The following is a 21233-nucleotide window of genomic DNA, read 5'->3' as shown; positions in this document are numbered from 1 at the left end:
AGAATCATTCTGTAAATTGCACACAACAAACTGAACCCTAGATTTCTGAGAGGCTCCACTCAGAGGGAGGTGCTGGTCACAGGTCATTGTGGTCCAGGTCAAAGGGTCTCACCTAAGATCACTTTGTGGGGTACAAGACAGTGGGCTTTAGTCACAGTAATTTTCCTTCCTGTCTGAAATTCAGATTGGTAGCTTTCTTTGAAATTTTGATGACGATGAAATTATTATTCCACTTTGGTTTTTATTCCAGCAAGAGAAATAAGTTTCCAATGGTGTTTGTTAAAAACAGGTGTTTGTTAGATAGCATCAGTTCCTGGGAGCAGACTAGGTTTCTGATAAGCTCAAGAGGAGCTGAGACGAGGTGCATTCATCAAGGCTGAGGCCTAACCAGCATTTCTGAGATCATAGTGTGACTCCAGGTTTGAGACAGGGAGAGAGGATGCATCACCACAGCTATACAAGTAAGTCCTGGAGGCTGGGTGAAGGTGGGATCTGGCTCTTCTGTTTCACTAGACCAATATATGTATCACCTTCTTACAGCCTGAATAAAATGCAGAGAGTTACCTTCCTGCAGTGACTGCTTCTCTGTCTGCATTCATGTGGACTGTGCTTTTGGCATTTTCTCTGCTGGGTGGGCAGGCAGAGGATCACTCGTGTTGCTGATTGACAAGCTTGAATGGTCATGAACTGTGAGTGAGCTAAAATGTTTGCTTACAACAGATCTGTGAACCTATGCCCAGGATGAGAGGTATATTCTGTTTCTTGGCATAGTGAATGGGAGTTTCTGTAAATGGTGTTTTAGCAGATGTCCAGTGCTGTGGCACTTGCTGTTCAGTGTTATTTCAGTGCTGAATCAGTACTATCAGGGGCCAAGTCTAGATGCTGAAAATTACATTAAAATGCTAAATGTATCTCTGACTACTATAAGAACCTCTCTGACCCACTGTTTTGTAACATAATTAATGTACTCTTAATGTGACAGCAACTGTTATGTACTTCCCAGGTGGAACTTTGATTATTTTGGCTATTGTTAATAGATCATAGGCTATCCCCACAAGTTCAAGTGTCTTGATTCAGGTAGCATGCGCATGCTGTTGAGTGCATGCCATGTTTCTGCTGTGGGTTGTGCAGCCTGAGAGTGAACTTTCTGTTTGGGCAGGAGCGACATATGGGAGGTGGCACTGGGATGAGTGAAGTACCAAGAGAAGGACTAGGAACAGACAGACTTGCAGAAGAAATAACCGGGAGGAGGAGTGCAGAGCAGCTGAGGCAGTTGGAGTAGCTGGGAGATTTGGTACAAAAGAGTTCCCTATACTAGAAAAGGAAGAGGTTGATGGAGACTTCGTGAAAACTGCTTGGAGGCAAAGCCTTCCCTTGGTGGGAATCAAACTCTGTAAAGGTACTGGAGGGCAAGCCAAGTTGTAGAGAAGCCTGATCCAGAAAATGCGTATGAATAGCTGTGTGAATGAATACTGTGGAACACAGTAAAACCGTCTTTAGGACTTGAGAACAGATAGGAATGCCAAAGGAGGAGGAGAAAAAACCTTTCTTATGCAGTCAGTGGAAGAAGAAATGAAGGCAGAGTGAGAGAACAGGGGTCCTACATCAAGAAAGGTCATACTGAGAGCAAAACCTGTGCAAAGCATGTGGACAATGTTGCTTTCCATGCCCTGCTCTTGGGAAGCACTGGCTGAAGATCAAAGAGACCTGGAAAGGTTGCAGCAGGACAGGGACTGATGAGGAATCCTTGTGTGGAATAACAGGTCTGAAGATCCTGAAGGCAAATCTCTGGTGGAAGGGACTAACATGGTCCTACCTGTCTAAGAGTATTTGCAACAACCTTGAAAAGGAAATGTTTCACCAAACATTGTGTCTTCTGCAAAAGCTTGCCATTAGCCCTGTAAGCTGGACTGCCTTCATGAGTTCATGAAGGACAGGAGAAGGATACTGTGTCCATAATGGCTCTACCATGTTTTGATTAAGCATCAGATACTTGAAGGATGTCCTTTTGCAAGACATGATGACAGATCTGCTCTGCAGCAATTCCCTGGATAATTCCTGGAGAGCAGGCCAGAGGCCTGTGGGACTTCAAGAGGTAACAAAGGGTCACTGTCACCTGATTCCCTTCATTTTACTTATGCTTTGAAAAATGGCTCTGGTAACTGTTGACAACACAAGCAAAGGTTGCTCTAGCTGGTTCCTTGCCAAGGCCATTCAGTTTACAGGAATGTGTGACACACAGCAGTGCAGGACTTATGGCTCTGAGTGCCAGGGGAAAGTATCAGGTGAGGAATCACACTAGGGCAGCATACCTGTCCAACCAAAATGCTGAGGGTGAGTCCAGGGAAGATGGAATTTCAAGGCTGAGTGGAAGGACAAAAGTTCACCTGTTTTCAAATTCAGATTTTCTGTGAAAGACAGACCTTATGGTACATATGAGTTTTTGTTTATTAAGCTATGTTTAGTAGGTCATGAAAGCTACCACAGAGATGGCAGGGAGTCCAAGTGCTTATAATAACACAAAATTGAAAATTTAAATCTGTTTGGGATTTTTTTCCCTATTTGTGTCTTGTCAGTTAAAAGAATAATTCACTAAGCTCTGGATTGTTCTCCCTCAAAAGAGAAACATGACCTAAATTTTGGCTGTTGCAAGAAAAGTTAGTTACAGCTTTAGAAGCAAAATAAAAAATAAACCAAAAAACTCCAACACCACATATACATAAAATCTGTCGTGGTTTAACTCCAGGTGGCAACTAAGCACCACGCAGCCACTGGCTCACTCTTGACACAGTAGGGATGGGGAAGAGAATCAAAAGAGTGGAAGTAAGAAAACTCCTTGGTTGAGAGAAGGACAGTTGATTAGGGAAAGCAAAAGCCATATACACAAGAAAAGCAAAAGAAGGAATTAATTCACCTCTTCCCACTGTCAGGCAGGTGTTCAACTATCTCCAGGAAAGCAGATCTCTATCACATGTAATGGTTATCTGGGAAGAAAAACATCATCATTTTGAATGTCCCCTCTTCTCCCAGCTTTATATGCTGAGTATGATGTTCCATGGTATGGAATACCACTTTGGTAAGTTCAGATCACATGTCCTGGCTGTCTTCCCTCCCAGCCTCTTCTGCACCTGCTCAATGGGAGAGGATAGGAAACTGAAATATCCTTGACTTAGAGTAAGCCCTACTTACCAATTGCTAACACATCAGTGTGTTATCAACATTATTCTCATAGAAAACCCAAAATAAGCACTGTACCAGCTACTAAGAAAACCACCTCAATCCTAGCTCAAATCATGTATGAATGTTTCTCAAGGTGCAATTTAAGTATAGTAATGATGTTCAAACGACACAAAAGCTCATTTTGTAGGGAGGTCTAAGCATTACTTGAGTTAGTAATGCACCCCCAAGAAATATTCTTTGTCCACAGAACTGGATCTTTTTTCTGAGATGCAGGAATGTGGCAATTTTCAAGTGAGCCGTGCATTTCTTTTTCCTGTTTTTCATAGCACTTCTGATATCCCAGAGATGCTGTTAACACTTCCCAGTTCAATGCTGTGAATTTAAATAGCACACAGCTGACCCTTATCTTCTAGCTAATTAATAAAATGCTAGAAGATACCTGACCTATAATCTGGTTCTTTGAGAAATACTACTGCTTGACTTAATTCACTGCTGTTCAAGACTGCCCTTTATATGCTAAATCCCTTCATGCTGCTGAAACTTATGCAACAGCATTGACAGCTAAGATGATCCGAGTTAATACTCTTGCATAAGACTGTTACAGTTTTTGTTTTCAAAACCAGGAAGAAGCTTCATCACTGTAGTCCATCTATAGAGAGAATACATGAGAACTGATGTAGTAGCTATTACTGGGTTAGCTATTTGTTTTGAATTATAGAGGTCCTACACAGTAAGTTATAGCTAACTGTTAGCAAAAGAGTGATCAGTAATTATTGTTTCTTTAAAATCTCTGAGTGTTTGGAAGTCATTGGAAAAAATCTGACTTCTGTGAGCTTGGGGTTGGATTCTTTGCAGTTCAGGCCTCTCGTACTGTATTTTCACTGTTAGTGGTTGTGGTGGTCTGTGATTGTTTCCCAGTGAGGCCCTAAATGCCATGTAAGTAATCAATACAAGCTCATAAGTGTTCATGTATCTTTTGCCAGCTTATTACAGAATCTCCCGTACCCATCTGGATGGTAGAAATAGTGTTGGATCTTTTTTACTCCCTTGCATCCCCATGGAGCTTCAGAGAAGTAGACGACACATAACTCAATCCACATTCTGAGTCCCCCTCAAGTATGGTTGTTGGCTAGCTTTTTCTGCCAGGGCACCAAGAGAAGCTGTTATCCAATGTTCTGGAAGGAGTTTTGTCATCCATTTGTTTACAGTTGCCAGTTTGTTTTTAACTTGGCAACCCCAAATCAGTCTGAAGCTATAGAAATACTGCTGGTGATTTTTGGCTTGAGGTAGGCGTAGATACACTGTGCAACATGCCACCGGTCAGCAGTCACATTGGCATCTTTACCAGTGCAGAGAAGAAAAGGTATCCTCCCATGAGTCTGAATTTAGACATTCAGGGGAAAGAAATGCAGGAAATTATGAATATTTGCTTCTAATTTGAAGACTGATTTAGAGAAGCACAGATGTAGGAAATTAATCAGAAAGCCAGGGATGAACACTGTTTAATATTTACTTCGTTGTCCTCAGGACCTAACTACATGCTCTCTGAAACTGGGGTCTGAAGAGCTTTTATGGGAGCAATTCCTAGAGAAGTGTAGCATGCCAGGACAGAACAGGGCTTCAAAGTCAAATGGCACTTGATGAAAGAAGATGCCCTCTATTCTCTCAGAGCTTGTGTAGTTATGGCTTGCTAAATGAAGCCATTATATAACAGATGTGATCTCTAGCCCCCTGGAAGGGGATGAAACTGTCTGGTGCCAGGTGACCTCTAATGCTTCTAGCTGAGTGACCCTGTGGTTCTGTCCTAGCCCTGAGCCATAACCTCTCAGTTGGCCTGCTGCTCCAGCAGCTGTGTAGAACATGGTGATCCCTGCTCATTTCCTTTCAGCTCTTAAAATAAGGGATTTTTGTCATTGCCTTGCCCAGCAGTCGAGCACTGAGGACATCTTCTGCCTTTTTGTTATTTTTCCTAAGGTTTCCTGGATATGATACAAGGACTGGGAAGGGGAGCAGAAGCCAGCTTTCTCCTTCACTTGGCCAGCATGGGGTGAGTTGATGGAGAGATACCAGGGCTCTTCTTTATCTGTTTGTCTTCAGCAGATGGCTGAGGCTATGAGAAAGGACTGGATGAAAGTGTAGGGGATGATGCAATTTTCTCTGTTGAGCAGAGTAAGAGGAGAGAGACCTCTTTTATGAGTCTCTAGTATAGCCATCTCTCACATATTGCTTCCTGGGAGTACGGGAAGAAGTGGAGATGTTGACTGGATTAGTAGGCAGCTTATTAGTTTGTGCTAGAGAATCTCTTGCTGCTACTTTTTTTGCCACTTTTACTTGTGTCAGCTGAAATACACCATCCTGGTCTTGTTTATTTCAAAGTGCACAGGGACTTAGAAACTCTGCTTCCCATTTAGGCTTTATAAAGCTTTCATTATCATGGATCATCAAGTGTTCCAAATGCACAGGACATTAGCCAGCATCTCCTCCATGCATAACTATTTCCCATGCCATTCCGGCTTTCTTATATTTTTTTCAGTGCTGAGCCAAGAACTTTTCACCAATGGGCTTATATTTATTTCTGTTGGAGCTAGAGCTCCACAAACACTCTTTTGGTTTTATTGTAATCTCAAAAAAGCAATTGTGCTTGCCTGCTGCTACACCTGCATTATTTCTATTAATAATAAATATATGGCATTTAAACAGGGGCTTTTTACATGCTAAGTGCTTCATGAACAATTTCAAAAACCAGTGTTAAAAGTGTATAAATGTTGTATGGCTGGGCACTTGAAAGCTGGGAAATGCTAATGCGAACCTGGCTACCATGGTTATGTGCTTTGTGCATAATTATTATTTATTAATTCTTGGCTTATTCAAGTCCCCAAAAGTTTCTTTTGTAGGAGGAGGATTCCAATGAGCTGGAAATACACAGAAAGTGGAACCAGGGATATGTGGCCTAGGGAGAGTACAGGGAAACAGTTTAGATATGTAGGGATGGGATCAGCAAAGCTAAGACACAAATGGAACAGAACTTGGCAAGGGATGTAAACAATAACAGAAAGAAACCGCATATGTAAATGAGTCAGAAAAGAAAGGCCAAGGAGAGTGTACCCCCTGATAAATGAGAAAGGAGAACAGGTGTCAGAGGATCTGGAGAAGGCAGAGATACTCAGTGAGTTCTTTGCCCCAGTCTTCACTGGCAGTCAGGCTTCCCACTTCTCTCAACTCCCTGAACCTCCAGGTAGTGGATGGGGAAATGAAGTCCCTCCCAGTGTAAGCAAAGAGCAGCTTCAAGACCACCAGATGAAACTGAGTAGGCACAAGTCTATGGGGTTTGACAACATACATCCCAGGGTCCTGAGGGAACTGGATGATATTGCTACCAAGACAGTCTACACTGTATTTGAAAAGTCACAGTGGTCAGGCGAAGTCCCTGGTGATTGGAAAAAAGAGAATGTCACTCTTAATTTAGGAAGGGGAGAAGGGAAGATCCAGAGAACTACAGACCAGTAAGCCTCACTTCTGTGCCTGGAAAATGATGGAGCAGATCCTTATGGAATCAATGTATATACAAGACTAGGGTGTGATCTGAGACACTCATTATAGCTTTCTTTACTAAGGGCGAATCATGCCTGACCAGTCTGGAGACCTTCTGTGATGGAGTAATGGCAATGGTCAACAAGACACGACTGATGTATGCCACCTACCTGGACTTCTGTAAGGTTTTTTTATATGGTCCCACATCACATCCTGATGTCCAAACTGGAGAGACATGGATTTAATAGATGGACAGCAGATAAGGAATTGGCTGAATGGGTGCAACCAGAGAGTTGTGGCTTTATGTCCAAGTGGAAGCTGGTGAAAAATAATGTCTGTCAGGGCTCTCTCTTGGGACCAGTGCTCTTCAATGTCCTCATAAATGGCACAGACAGTGGGATTGAGTGCATCCCCAGCAGGTTTAGAGATGACACAAAGCTGAGCAGTGCAACTGACACAAAGATGAGATGCCTTCCAGAGGGACCTGGATGAACTTGAGAATTTGGCCTATGAACTTCATGAAGTTCAACAAGTCCAAGTGCCAGGTGCTGCACCTGGATCAACAATCTCAGATGTAAATACAGACTAGGAGGTGGATCCACTCTCCTTCCCTGCTGAAAAGGACTTGGAGGTTCTTGTGGGTGAGAGGCTGGACATGACCCGGCCATGTGCACTTGTAGCCCACAAGCCCAACCTTATCTGGGCTGCACCAAGCAGTGTGGCCTGCAGGATGAGGGAGGTGATTCTACCGTGCTCTATTCTGGTATCATGAGACCCCACCTGGGGTACTGCATCTAGCTCTGGGGTTGTCAGCATAAGAAAAACATGGGCCCTTGGAGCAGAGGAGGTCCCTGAAAATGATTAGAGGGATAGAACATCTCTTCAGTGAAGACAGGCTGAGAGAGGTGGTGTTGTTTCAACCTGGAGAAGACCAGGGAAGGGTTGACTTCATTGTGGCCTTCCAATATTTAAATGGGGCTAAAAAAAGTAGATTAATTGGCTTTAACTGGAAAGAGGACAGGTTTAAATCAGATATTAGGAGGAAATTCTGCATGAGAGGGTGGTAAGATGCAGCAACAGGCTGCCCAGAGAAGCTGTGGAAGCTCCGTCCCTTGCACTGCTCAAGACCAGGTTGGATGGGGCCCTGGCCAACTTGAGCTGGTGGACATGATAAAGCTGCCCATGACAGAAAAATTATCTTTAAAGTGCCTGATAACCCAAACCACTGTGTGATTCTATTTATTCTGTAACTCTATGGTTAACAACTGGTTCTTCTTTTGAAAAGGAACAGAACAGGAGAGGGATTGCAGGATAAGAGAGAATAGACCCTGGAAGTAGAAGAGTACACTAGGAAAAGAAATAAAGTCTGTAGGTGAAGCTGAAAGTCCTACAAGATGCATACTTTTTCTGTATCTGATCATGTCACTTGTTTCAAAAGCAAGACAAGTACTTTCTGCAACATTTGGCTCCCATGATATAGGGCAATTTCATTCTTGTGAAAATATTTTACCCAGCTGATGACACATTTTATTTGAGTAGTGTTCCCTTGACTTTAACTGCACAGTGAGGTCTTCTCATTAGATTGCTGAACCAGGGAAACAGCTGAACGTCCAAGTTAAAGAATTTGACTCTATCTAAGAATTAAAGAATTTGTTTTTACGAGTCTGATCTTTCAGCAAAGAAAAAAAAGCCAGGTTTTCTTTTTTTTTTTTTTTCTCCTCTTTTTTTCCCCTTGCCCTAAATAATGGTTTCTAACTAGAGAGGATGTAGTAGAGTAGTCATCCTGGACTAGTAACCTGGGAAAGGGAGGAATTATTTTGGCTGCCTGGTTTCACTACCTTTCCCTGCACCTCCATATTCCTCTCTTTATTCTCAGTAGTGCCTAAGCTGTAGTTGATGCACCCTGCTGTAGATAATATTGATTTGGGCTTAGGTTTGCAGTGTTTAGACACCTCTTAGAGAAAAGCTTCTGTGCATCTGCCACAGTATACAGATACAGAGGACTTGCTTCAGGTAGCAAAACACAGTTTAATATCTGTCCTCTGCTTGGCAGAGGCTATGGGGTCAACACAGCTTGTGTCTAGCTGGGTTTGGAGTTTAGTTATTTTTAATGCTGTGTGTAAGGACAGCAATCTTATGCAAAGCCTGAGACAATCAGCACAGGTGCTGGTTGTACCCTGCATCAGCACAGGCGTTCTGCAAAGCTGGCAACTTGGTGCTAGGCCACAGAAACTGTATTTTTGATGGTATTCAGGCTTTCCTCTGTCCTTCATGTCATGTCATGTCATGTCATGTCATGTCATGTCATGTCTATCTTGTCATCAAGGAAAACAGAGTCAATCTTGCAAGAAACAACACCAGAGAAGATATCCAGGCCAGCTCACACAGTCTTCTTTTCCATTGTCCTTTAGCAAAGGGAGTTCCCAAATTTAGTATCATACAAAAAGACTTGCAAATAGAGGGGGTTAATACATGACAGTTCTTAACAGAATGTTGTTTTTTTTTTTTTTTTTGCAACCTTTCAGAGCTTTAGATGCTATTTTCAATGTGCTTCTTTTTTTAACATTATATTAATATTTAATTATAATTAAATACATTGCATGCTACATTAGAAATAATTTAGTATATCATTTATATATGCATGAATATTTTAAACCAGGCTTTCTGGAGGAGAAAGGTGATGAAATAATGTATGGAATTGTGCAGAAAAACTATACTAATTTTTCTGTTCCCTTTGAAAATTTTGAACTTGTCAGCTGATTTCAGCAAACTTGATAAAAAGGGCACAGGTTTCAAAGAAGAACTGCTTTAAACTTTTAATAAAATGTTTGTCTCAGTTAGATGAAAACAAGACACTGAAATCTGAGTCACTGTTAGTAGAAAAAAAAATTTTACACTCAGGCCCTTGACTGGACACCAAAAATCAAGAGTTATCATCCCCTCACCATCTTTTCCCAAATACAGAACAAACTTGTTTATACTGGAAACCTTGTGCCACACAACAGCACTGGTGTGGTGTACATAATTTCCCTGAAATTGGCTCAGGTCTTACATATTCTTCAAGCTCAATTCTCTCCTGAAAGTTCTTTGTGTAATTCTCGTTGTCTCTGTCCTAAGTGAAAGTTTCATATCTGCTCAATGCTTCATTGAAATCCAGACAAAGGAACACTTGTGCGTTTCCTTTCTCTAGAAAATAAGTGATTAGAGAAAGACACCAATTCAGCCAGCCATAAGTTATGTATGATAAAAGCACAAATTGTACATGGTTTCTTCTTCCCCTTTAAAAGTGCTCCTCTGTTCACTGTGCTCTGCCATTGGCTTGACTGTAGGCCAGGTGACAGCCTGGGTGTTTTGTTTTCCTTCATGCAGTGTTACTATACTGCAGTCTCTTGGTAGAGCTCCTGATTTGATAAGCTTATAAAAAAGTTTCAGAAGTCTGGAAAGGAGGCAGCAGGGTTTCCATCTATAATCAGATACAACAGCCTTAACAAATCTGGAAAAGCACTGCATCTGGAATACAAGGATTCTGATAAGGAGTCCATTCCAGGTCAGCCTGGAGTTTTGTTATTTGGGTATGTCATTTCAAACTGTGGCTGCAGACACTAATGCAAAAAAACAGAAATATATAAAGATCTTTGTCCAAGATGCCTTTCCACTTTGTGCCAGAAGTCTCTACTTTGGAGATGTTTCTTTCTCAGAGAAGTTTTTTTGTAGAAATGACAGCCAGTCAGCCTCCTCATTTACAGGGGTCGATTTCTGCAGCATAGTTTTCTGTCTGACCTCATCCCAGAGTTGTCAATATGTTTATCTGCACCTGAAGCTCTCCTCTACACAGTGACAATTTGCTTAATTTCCCTTTGTTATCATTGCCCCCTACTAATGGAGCTCATCAGTGTTATGTATCTGCATCATCCCTTTTCAGCTGTTTTCATCCACACAGTTATTGAAAAATACAGACTAGTTTGAGAACCACCCAAATCTTCTCCTCTTCCATTCTCAACCCTGAAAGCAGCCTTACGATTACTCCTAAATGCAAGACTATAGATCAGTCATTACTGCTGTATGTAGGTAGTGTCTTGTCAGAAATATAGGACTTAATTCTCAGAATTCTCAGAACTGGTGTTCCCATTAAAATCAGATTCCTTCTATGTCCCTTACAGTGGGTTAAGCAAACTTGTTTGGCTGGATGTCCATGTCTCCATCTAGACTTCTAGTGGGCAGTGTAAGCAAGGAATTATTACTGTTCTTTGGCGGATATCTGAAAACTGGCCATGTGTTTTGGGCTCTAAAAATAGTAAGTTCTCTCCACAAGTGGAATGATGCATGACTGTGTCTGAAGTAGAATACAGGTTAGGTCAGATGAACCCCATTACATTTAAAACTATGTGAGTTGAATTAATTTTTGATCTGCTCAGTGCTTCACCTGTGTATGAAACCCTTGGATGTTGGTCTATGTTTGCATCATAGTCTTTGAGCTTTGTCCTTACTGGTTTCTGATGACCTGAGCTGATATGAACCTGTGGACCCCAGGAGAGAGAGAAAACACTGATCTAACTCAAAGAGCACCGCAGCTGACTGAACACTGGAGTGGGGCTTCCGAGATTTTGGTTCTGCTGAAGATTTCTGTGTATCTCCAGTTTTAGATGAGCTTCTGCCATCCACCTCTATCTTGTCTTCCTACTCCAGAACGCAGGGTCTCTGGCTTGAAGACTGTGCAACACCAGCCATAGGGGGACCCTGTTTATTGTCACTTTACAAACGAACACTCTCCTTTACAAAGGGGTTAATTTTAGGCAGCCAGTGTTCCTACTTTTATCTGTGTTATCTCAGTCACAATCCTTTTTCTTCTGTGGTACATTCACCTATTAGAAAGACTGTTCCACTCAGATTTTCCACAGAAGCTTGAATATTTGTATCTTAGTTATATGTATCAAAAATGACAATACTACAGGAAACCTGAGTGAGGACCCCATCATGCCCTTTTGAACTTGGTGATCTTAGGGCTGTTTTCCAGACTAAAAGGTGATATAATTCTACCTTGTCTGGTTAGGAGATATTATCTCAAACTCAGTTCTTCATGATAAATAAGCTCAGTGGATGCCAGCCAGTTCAGTTCCCAGGCATCTATTTACAAAAACCAAGGTGTACTCAGCTATTAGAAATAAGATACGTTTGCATGTGTATTTTACATATATATTTAAATAGGTGAATACTTTTTGGGTCTTCTGGAAGGAAATTCTATTTAAATTGTATTCATAAATAGTTTCTGAGACATTTATATAATATTAAGCCACACTTTAATTGTTAATATGTTACCTTTATAAAGCATAATAATATTTTAAATATTTATGAGTCAGTGCTTTAACACAACAACTGCCAGGCAAGGCCTGAAATCACTGTTTCTTGACTAGGATGTGACAGAATTGTAGAAGGAGGTCTTAAGAAGGCTTGAAATCTGAGCAAGGCTGATTTGGCATTAGAGATGAGGCAGTCCTTCCTGATAAAAATAGGTTTGCTGCAATATTTCCAGTTTAGTCTCATGCCTTGTAATGTTCTTCTGTGTAATGGCAGTTCAAGACAGAGACTATTCACACACTTTTCAATCTTATCCTTCTTGTCTGGGAAGCAGTATGGGATTGGTACAAGAATAATTGAAGTGCTGTGTTGTGCTATGTTTCCTGCAGAGCTCTCTTGTTGATTCTCCCTCTCTGTGTTACAATTCAGGAGTACAGTCACAGCATGGCTCTGCTTCTGCTTGGACACAGAGCCCAATATTTTCAGGTGTGCCCTGACAATCATGGGGAAATCTTTAATTTGTTCTGCAGTGAAGGTACCAATCACTTATAGAAGCTGTTCACAGCTAAGTTTTCTTTATTGAATGCTTGATTGCAGAGTTTCACTCTGATGCTTCTGAGGGAGTGTTGTAAAGTGTTTGTAGAACTTGCCAGTATTGGCCTTTGTAAGTGAATTGAATTAAACTCTCTCCTGCATGTCTCTGAGGCACAGGCATGTCAGGACTGAGCTGGGGAGAAATGGGGCTGCATTTGTTGATGGCAGCTGAGTTAATTGGTCTTGTGGTGCAGAGGAGTGCCTGGCTTCTCTTCTTGCTTTCAGAAAAGTCAAGGGAAATTAGTATCTGTCAGGAGATTCGGTTTTTCAAAGTGAGTAGTTTTTAGGTAAGCTTGTACATGCCAGAGACCTAAACCACACAATCCTTGGAGGCTGTTTTTTCAGTGATCATGGAATCATAGACTCATTAAGGTCGGAAATGGCCTCTGTGACCTTCAATGTTAGATTTAAAATTGGGATGACCTCTGGAAGGAATAAGAATGATGGGTGCAGCAGCTCAGTTTTCAGCACATGGTCATTGCATATGCAGTATTGTCCTGTAACATGATCAGAGCCTAATTTTCATATTTTACTGTGGCATGGAGATTATATGATCTGGTGTAATACCAATATAGACTCAGCTAGTGTTAGGATAAACAAGACAGAGAGGAGAGAAATGACCTTGCCTATAGTATTGCTTTGGCTGCATGGTGAGGGAATATGTGCTGAGTTCTGCATTTCTAGTCAAAAGAAAATCTCCTTTTAGTGTGCATCCTTTTGGATCAACTTTATCTCTTCTCTGCTTTGTTGCACCTCTGCCTTGACTTTCCTAATGACTATAGTTTTGGCAAATACTACAGGTTTTGGATTACAGCACCACTTGGAAATTGTGGAGCAAAACCGTCAGGAAAGTTTGAAGAGTCTCATATTTGCCCGTGGACTGTCAAGTTATCAGTGTTCTGGATTCTTGGAGCAAGCAACTTTGCACTATTTTATTCTTTATTAAAAGGCAAAGTGAAATGTAATAAGTACGCATACAGGAATACAGTTTGTACTACTGATTATGTAACTACTCAGCTCAGGAATAAATAGGTGCCTTTTGACTGTAGGCACTTAGCTGTAGCTCTGCCACAGAAATGGAGATATTATTTCAGAGAAGATACAGAGGCTGGAGGCGGGGGGAATATCGGGCTGAATGGTAACATTAGATTGAAAAAAAAAAAAAAGAGATCTGCTGCAATCTTTTTACTAGAGGAAAGCAACGACAATCAATGTTAAGCAATATGGTTTGCTGCAGCAACTTGCTAATGTCAGCACAGTTCCCATCTCTTCGTGTTTGTTTCAAGAGCATAGGTCTCTGGCTGGAGTGTCAGGATCTGTCCTTTTTTCTTTCATTCCTGTGGCTTGACTGCCCTTATGCTCTCCAAGGGACAGAAAATACTCAGTTCTTTCCTCTTATCACCTTGTACTTGGAGGACAGTTGTTTGTTCTACATGCTGTGCATTTCCTATTACTATCTAAGGGCTGCTGCATCCCTTCTCCTGTTCATAGCTGCTGCTTTTCATTAGTGTATTGGGGTATTCATTAGTGTATTTCATTAGTGCATTAGGAAGAGTCTGGATAGAGAAACAGAAGCAACTATGAATGCTGGCACTGCAGTTGTGACCAGGCTGCACGTGTTGGAAACGTTTCTCTATGAAAAGGTAGCCAAATCACAAAGAATAAACTTAGACTTTTAGATAATCCCTCAAGTTTTCCAAACAGTTTCCAAACCAGATTGGTACCGGTGTGTGGAAGATATAAAAAATAACCCAACAAACTCCTGGAAAAACATAAATGTGGCTGTGACTTTTGTCTGTGGTTTTCAAAATCACTCATCTTGAAATACACAAAGGGACACCTACGGGACAGACCATAACCACAGTGAAAGTTTCTTCATTTTTTTTCAATTCCTTTGTTCTTATCCACTCTGACAGGCAGAGCTTTTGCTCTGACACAGGCATTTCCTGAGGCTTTGTTCTGGATTTGTCTGGACTAGAGTTAATTTTCTTCACGTGACTAGTATGGACTGTGTTTTGGACTTGTGCTTCAGACAGGGCTGATACTACAGAGATGTTTTTGTTATTACTGAGCAGGGCTTACACAGAGCCAAGGCCTTTTCTGCTTTTTGTACTGCCAAGCTGGTGAGGAAGTTGGTAGGGAGGGTGGGGGGAGACACAGTCAGGGCAGGTGACCCAAATTGACCAAAGAGATGGTCCAGACCATCTGACATCCTGCTCAGTGTTTCAATCTGAGAGGAAGAAGGAGGAAAGAGCGCGGTGTTTGGAGTGATGGTGTTTGTGTTGCCAAGTCACTATGAAGGGGGTTGAGACCCTGCTGTCCTGGAGATGGCTGAACAGCTGCCTGCCCATGGGAAGCAGTGAATTAATTTCTTGTTTTGCTTTGCTTGTGTTTGTGGCTTTTGCTTCCCCTGTTAAATTGCCTTTATTGGAAACTTCGAGTTTTCTCACTTTTATTCTCCCACAACCCGCTATCTGAGCAAGTGGCTGTGTGGTTCTTTGGTGTCTGGGCTTAAACCACAACTGACATACAGGTATTTCTGCACTGATGCAACACAGTATTTCAGCTTGGAATAAAGAGAAATGGCAAGAACATCTTGTCCTGGTAAGTATTTTTGGCTTTTTTTCAAATAGTATGGCTTTTTTCAAAAAGTATGGCTTTTTTTCAAATACATTCTAGAAAATGGTACAATCAAGAGAAGTAAACCTCTTGTTTATGCCTAGTATAACATGAGATATACTGCTGCACGTTTGTATTTACCTTGCAGTGTGTCTGTTTTGTCCCTTTAAACACTCTGCAATAGCAGTGATAGAGCAAGAACAGTCTAATAAAGCCTGGAAATTTTAAAAATTAATCTTGTCTCATAATTAAATAATGAGTGTTCAAGGATACATCATTGCTGTTTATTGCAGTTCTAATCATTTTTTCTTAAGTACAAATAGAAATATATATATATATATATTTATACATACACACAATCCACACATATTTATATGGATTTAACATATTTTGTTTGAAGCAGCTCTGCTGATCAAACTCACTGCCAGACTGGTAATACTCTTCAGCACTGGGTGAAGAGAGTAGGATGAGTAAATAATAAACTGAGTACCTCACTGCCAGTTCAGAGCCTGCTTTTTGCATGCGGCACTGTACTTGGAGAGCTAGACCCTACCATTACTTTCCCAGCTGTGGGTCGCCCTGTGCTTCTCTGCAGGTTGGAGTAACAAAGACTATTCATGGTTCCAAAAAAATGGCATTATCATATGAGCCCTGTGCTGGGCAGCCAACCTGACACTGTTCTCCCTCATCCTACAGCCTCAGGGGCACACGGGCATAGCTCGCCACGTTGTTAGTGCTGTCTGTAAGAATGCGGACAGTCACCTCAGAATGGCTTTTTACTTCTATTTGTAAACAACAGGTTTTGGAGTGGGATGACACAGAAGAGTTTGTGCATGGTTACTTCAGGCAAACAAATCTCGTGAGTGATGTGATTTTTATGGTCAGGTAAGGAATGCTGTCTGCTGCAGGCAGATCTTAGGCTTCTATTAGTTCTCCAGTGCTCTGCTATGTATCACTTCCATAATGTCCACCTGACTGTGCCGCAGCAAGACCTTCAAAGGACCTTGATCGAGTTTCTGCACAACAAAACTAAAATCAGAAAAAGTTTCAACTTAAGCATGTCTACGTTTAAATGCAAAGTAAACAACAAACTAGAGATGGGATAGCTGACCTATAACCTATACACACACATACACATATATAGAGAGAGGGAGAAAAAACTACCTGAATATTGCAGAAATTGTTGATAAAACAGCATTTATGGAACTTGTGTAGTGATTAAGGTACCTAGAGATGGCCAAATACATATCCCTGGGAATATTTACTTTCAAACATGACCCATCACATTTGCTTGTTTGTACAACTGCTGATTGTACAACTGCTAGGATGCTGTCAGTTCTGATAAAAGGTGGCACTGCCTAGCCATTTGATGTGGAGACCAGGATGGGCTGCTGGAATGGCTGTTTCTTTTTTTTTTTTTTAATTCTTATGACCCAAAATGCCCTTTGTTTTGCCTAGATTTTAGCTGTGATAAATCCTCCTTTAGGCCCTGGTGAATGTCACAGAGCTGTGTGGGATTTTCTTACAGAATTTATACCATGATTTACTAGAGTGGCAACCTGTCTATAGAAAGAGCACATAGATAGATAGATAGATAGATAGATAGATAGATATAGATATGTATAATATATGTGTGTGTATACACACACACACATATTGGCAGAAGGAAGGTTGCATCAGACAGATGTGGAAACAAGGACTGAGAGGCAGAGTAATTTTATGTCCATGGCAATCTCTTCCACAGATCATTTGTGCCACATGGGAAGTCTGTGTCATTATCCAGACAAAATGACATGTCTGTCAGATTTGTCTGCAGTAGTGGACTGTCTGCTATCATTGCTTCCCAGATAGCAGCTCGATTTATTATCAACAACATCACCACTGCCATAACACTGCTTCATGTTGCACCACGAGTGGCTGTGATGCTATAAGATGTGACACCAAAGTTACTTAACAACAGTGCACAGCACAAATGGCCTAGTGGGACTTGATATAAGTGTAATCCATGGAGATTTACTGAGGGATTCATGAACAAAGGCATGTCAGCTTTTTCCTGTGTTTTCTGGAAGGAAGAGCTAAATGGAAAAATTGGTGCCAAAGTATGCCTTTATCGCATGATATTGAAAACCCCAGGGGCAAATTTTGTATATATCCTAAAAATTGTCAGTACCACTTTGAAAAGAATTTCTGTTGCCTCCTTTTGTTCCCTTTTGTGGTACTTTAACTGTGCTGTCTCAGCATTGCTTTGTTGTGTGCCTATGTAGCAAAAGGGAAGGGTAATCAGCCAATAAAGAGTGTGTTCCTTATATAAATGTATTCTTATATTTATTCTTATTTATTCCTATTTATTCTTATTCATTCTTATTTATACTTTTGACCAAGCTCAAAAATCTCTTATATTCTCTGCTGACAGTCAGAAGGCCAGCAGTGCAGAGCAAAGAGCCAGGCAAAACAAAAGTGTCTAAGCTGTGGGTTTGAGGTTTGATTTGCTTTTTTTTTTTTTTTTTAATTTTTTTTAAACTTTTTGGCAGTTGTGTTATTACCAGCTTTGTGTGTAGTATCCCTTATGGAGATCCTGATATTTGGTGTCCTTTGGGAGAAGGTAGAATTTCTGCAATTAATAACCGTGTAGTAAGTTCTCACTTCTCTCCTCCTTTCATCACTTCTGCACCCTCAGCTGATGAACTACCACTGAGGATGTGAGCAACACAGCCTTTCTTGGGTTATTATTTTACTGACTCTTTCCCAGAGACAATTCATTTTCTTATGTGGAAGATCTATTAGAGTTAGATCTAGGAAAAGACAAATTCTTCCTTCTTCTGCCAGAGGGACTATTAAGCTTACTTCAATCTTATTCTTTGCTTTGAAGTTTTCTGGAGGTGTGGTGCAAACCTTCTAAACTCTGATGGATAGTGAGGAAAGACTGGGGATATGTAAGTAACTGCACTAGGTTGATGGAGGCTCACACAGTTGGTAGGAAGTCCTTAGGCATTTTGGTTCCACTGTTTTTGGCTTCCTCCTGGCAGAAACACAAATGGCAAGTTGAAGAACGTTTCACAGTGTGCTTTGGATTCATGTAGGCAGTACTCTTCTGAACTAAACGTGGGAGGGAGGGAAGGAAGATGGAAAACTCAGCCATCTGTCAACATTTCTAAAGTCACATTGAGAAGGGACATTTTTATTCTCAGGGTTTTTGGAAAACTTTCCCTGACAGCACATTTCACAGAGGACACTTTCTGACAAGGACTGCTATCTATTTAGTGACACATCTGGGGAAGCAGATTGCACTGTGCAGAGCTGAAGTTCACTGCAGGGCTATGAGCAGTTCAGGGAAGTGGAAGATTGGAGGGAAAAGAAGCTTGAAGCCATTTTTGTGGCTTGACTCACACTAAAGTGCATTTTTAGCTGGTGTTTACTCTCTGGGAATATCCACTGTCACTCAACAAGGTTCTGAAAACCTACAGACAGATTTTCTAATGCATACACTGATAATAATTAACAAACTGAAAAAACCTGAACTGTCATGAAGACAGCTAAGCACTTACTTCCCTGGTATTACAACCAACCTTCCCAACCTGCTCTGTCTCCCAGCTTTTTGTGTTTTTCAAAAAGCATGCAGAAGAAAAAACTTAAAATAGGTAACAGAATCATCTGGATGTATTTTGCTCTTCAGGGGCAAAGAATGCATTAATAGCAGTGATAGTAGTAAGACACAAAAAACAGACCTTCTGTATTTCTTCCTGTATTTCCTGTGATGGAGCACACAGTCTCTTGTAATGCGTTGTGCATGGATGTGAAAAAAACCTTCTGAATTTTCTGTTGTCCATTGTTACACTAAAAATATTGTTTATGGTCAAGAAGGAAGCATATCAAGGAAGAAGTAAAGCAAGAATTTTATTGTCAGTAACATTAAAATATTGAGAGATTATTCAGTTTTATTTCATCTCTAATTGTGAAAATGAAGGAATAGCAATGTAGCTGGAGTACTGCTCTGAAATTGTCACAGACACACAGACACACACACAGAGTTTCTTCTTCATTTAACTCCTTTCCTTGATTCTGTGCTCACTCTTCTACTGGTCCCTTTTATTCTAGAAATTCCATACTGTTGGAGATCACAGGGGGATGCTATTGGGAGCTTTAAGCACCCAGAGTCCTTTGCCAGGAAGAACATTCATGTTATGAATTCTTCTTTGTCCTTCTAGGATCACTTGGGATAATTTGTATATGTTGATGAGATACTGCTCTCTTTCTACACTGGTCTGCAGCTCCAGGTTGCATCCAAATTAAATACACCCTGGGCCACCTCAGTGTGTGCTCTCTCTGTTCTGTTCTTGACCCCTGAACCCAGCTTGTCCAGCTCCAGGTTCACACTTCAGCTGTCTGCAGCTGTGCTCCTCCATGCCACATCCTGTGTCCTCCTCAAGACCTCTGTTGTCCTACCAGACCTGGGTTTGTCAGCACTTTGTCATCAAGTTGCTGTTGTATAAATCTCAGTGCACATGGAGTAGCAGCTTGTCATTGCTGTGTTTGCAAAACCACGGTCACACCACACCAGGAGAAGCAAAAGTAAAACAGAACAGGCACAGGTACCTAATCAGCCAGAATTGCTGCCACAGCCAAGAGAAGCAACATAAAGCTTCAGACAGGTCAAGGAAAGTTCAGAGAGGGCAAACCTGAGAGGTCTCAGTTCACATGTCTTGCACATTGCTTGCAAAGCTTACAGACTAATTTACTAGCAATAGCAGTGTTATGAAAGAGGGCCACACATACAGGAGAGAGAAGGAGCAGCAATACTTGGTCAGCTTTGTACTGGAAACACCTGGCTTTGACAGCACTGGATGTGAAGTTCTAGAGAGCCTGGAGGCAGGTTCAGCTCTCAATTCCATGTTAACCAGCATGCCTGCTTTCCAAGCTGAAAGTGCAAGTAAGCAGCCAGAAGAGGATGCTAATTTTCTTAAATTCTTCTTAGAAATATCTGCGTGCTCCTGAAGGCAGGTTGAGAATGTGGAGTGTTCTGCATGGAGACAGGGGAACCTGTATTCAGGCCTTTGCATCACCATAGGTTCCCCATGCACCCTTAGCTCAGTCACCTGGTCTGTCTGTGTTACACTGCCTTCACTGTTAGCATCTTGCAGCAGGCATTGGGAAGGTGGAAATGGCTGGGTCACCAGGGCCTCACTGCAGCTGCTGGAATCAGGTAAGTGTAAAGAAGGATGGACAGGCACACTGGAAAAGCAGCATACATACACACACACACAAGTACAGAAGCCTTGTTTACACAGAACTGTATCCATCTTTCTCTAAGTACATGGACCTTCAAATGGCATTTCCAGATTTTGGAAACTCTTAAATATTTTAATTTTACCACTGTTCTTTATGACAAAGATAATAATAAATTTAGTTGCAAAATCCAAGCATTTCTGAGTTGACTGTTCTTGAAATGATTCTGCCTTTCTTCTTAGGTAGGATTTCCACTGAACTACTACAGCCTAGGCACTACGGAATTTTGTCTCTTTGAACTCTTTCTCCTTCCTTCCTTCCCTCATTTCCTTCTCAGTGAACAGGCTGTTTATAGCCCTGCAGAAAACAAATTCACATCCACAGAACTCTACAAAGAATGGCTCAGCTGTGCTGCAACATTATCCTGCTGAAGATCATGGACCAGGGAGAAGAATACAAGATGCTGTAAGGTCTATATATGTGACATACCAATGTACATGCTATCAGCATGCACAGATACATTGGTATCTGTGCATGCTGATAGCCAGCCGTGACCTGCCAGGAAGACAGAAACATGAAAAATGGCAGAAATAAGAAAGAGCAAAAAGGAGAGCACTTGTTTAAAGAAGCTGCTAATAAATGATGGGTGTTGGGAAGACAACGACACCATATGGATCAAGTAAGGGTAAAGAAAACCTGCAGACTCTCAAGAGAGTATTTCTGCTCCCAGCCCAGCCCTCTCCAGCAGCCCTGCTGGATACAGCAGAGTTGAGGTCCCCATCATAACAACT

At 41.4% G+C, this 21233-nt stretch overlaps 1 long non-coding RNA gene across 1 annotated transcript; it reads left to right on the top strand.

The window, feature by feature from the left end:
* The first annotated feature begins 14173 nt into the window (after positions 1-14173).
* LOC137464990 (uncharacterized) lies at positions 14174-20896 on the top strand. The gene is made up of 3 exons (XR_010994518.1): positions 14174-15204; positions 16019-16104; positions 20780-20896. It is a non-coding gene; the product is annotated as an uncharacterized lncRNA (long non-coding RNA).
* Positions 20897-21233: the final 337 nt, after the last annotated feature.

Source organism: Anomalospiza imberbis, chromosome Z (genome assembly GCF_031753505.1).
Source record: "Anomalospiza imberbis isolate Cuckoo-Finch-1a 21T00152 chromosome Z, ASM3175350v1, whole genome shotgun sequence".
Classification (NCBI taxonomy): domain Eukaryota; kingdom Metazoa; phylum Chordata; class Aves; order Passeriformes; family Viduidae; genus Anomalospiza; species Anomalospiza imberbis.
The sequence above is the reverse complement of the archived record's forward strand: the minus strand, read 5'-3'. Positions and strand labels throughout refer to the sequence as shown.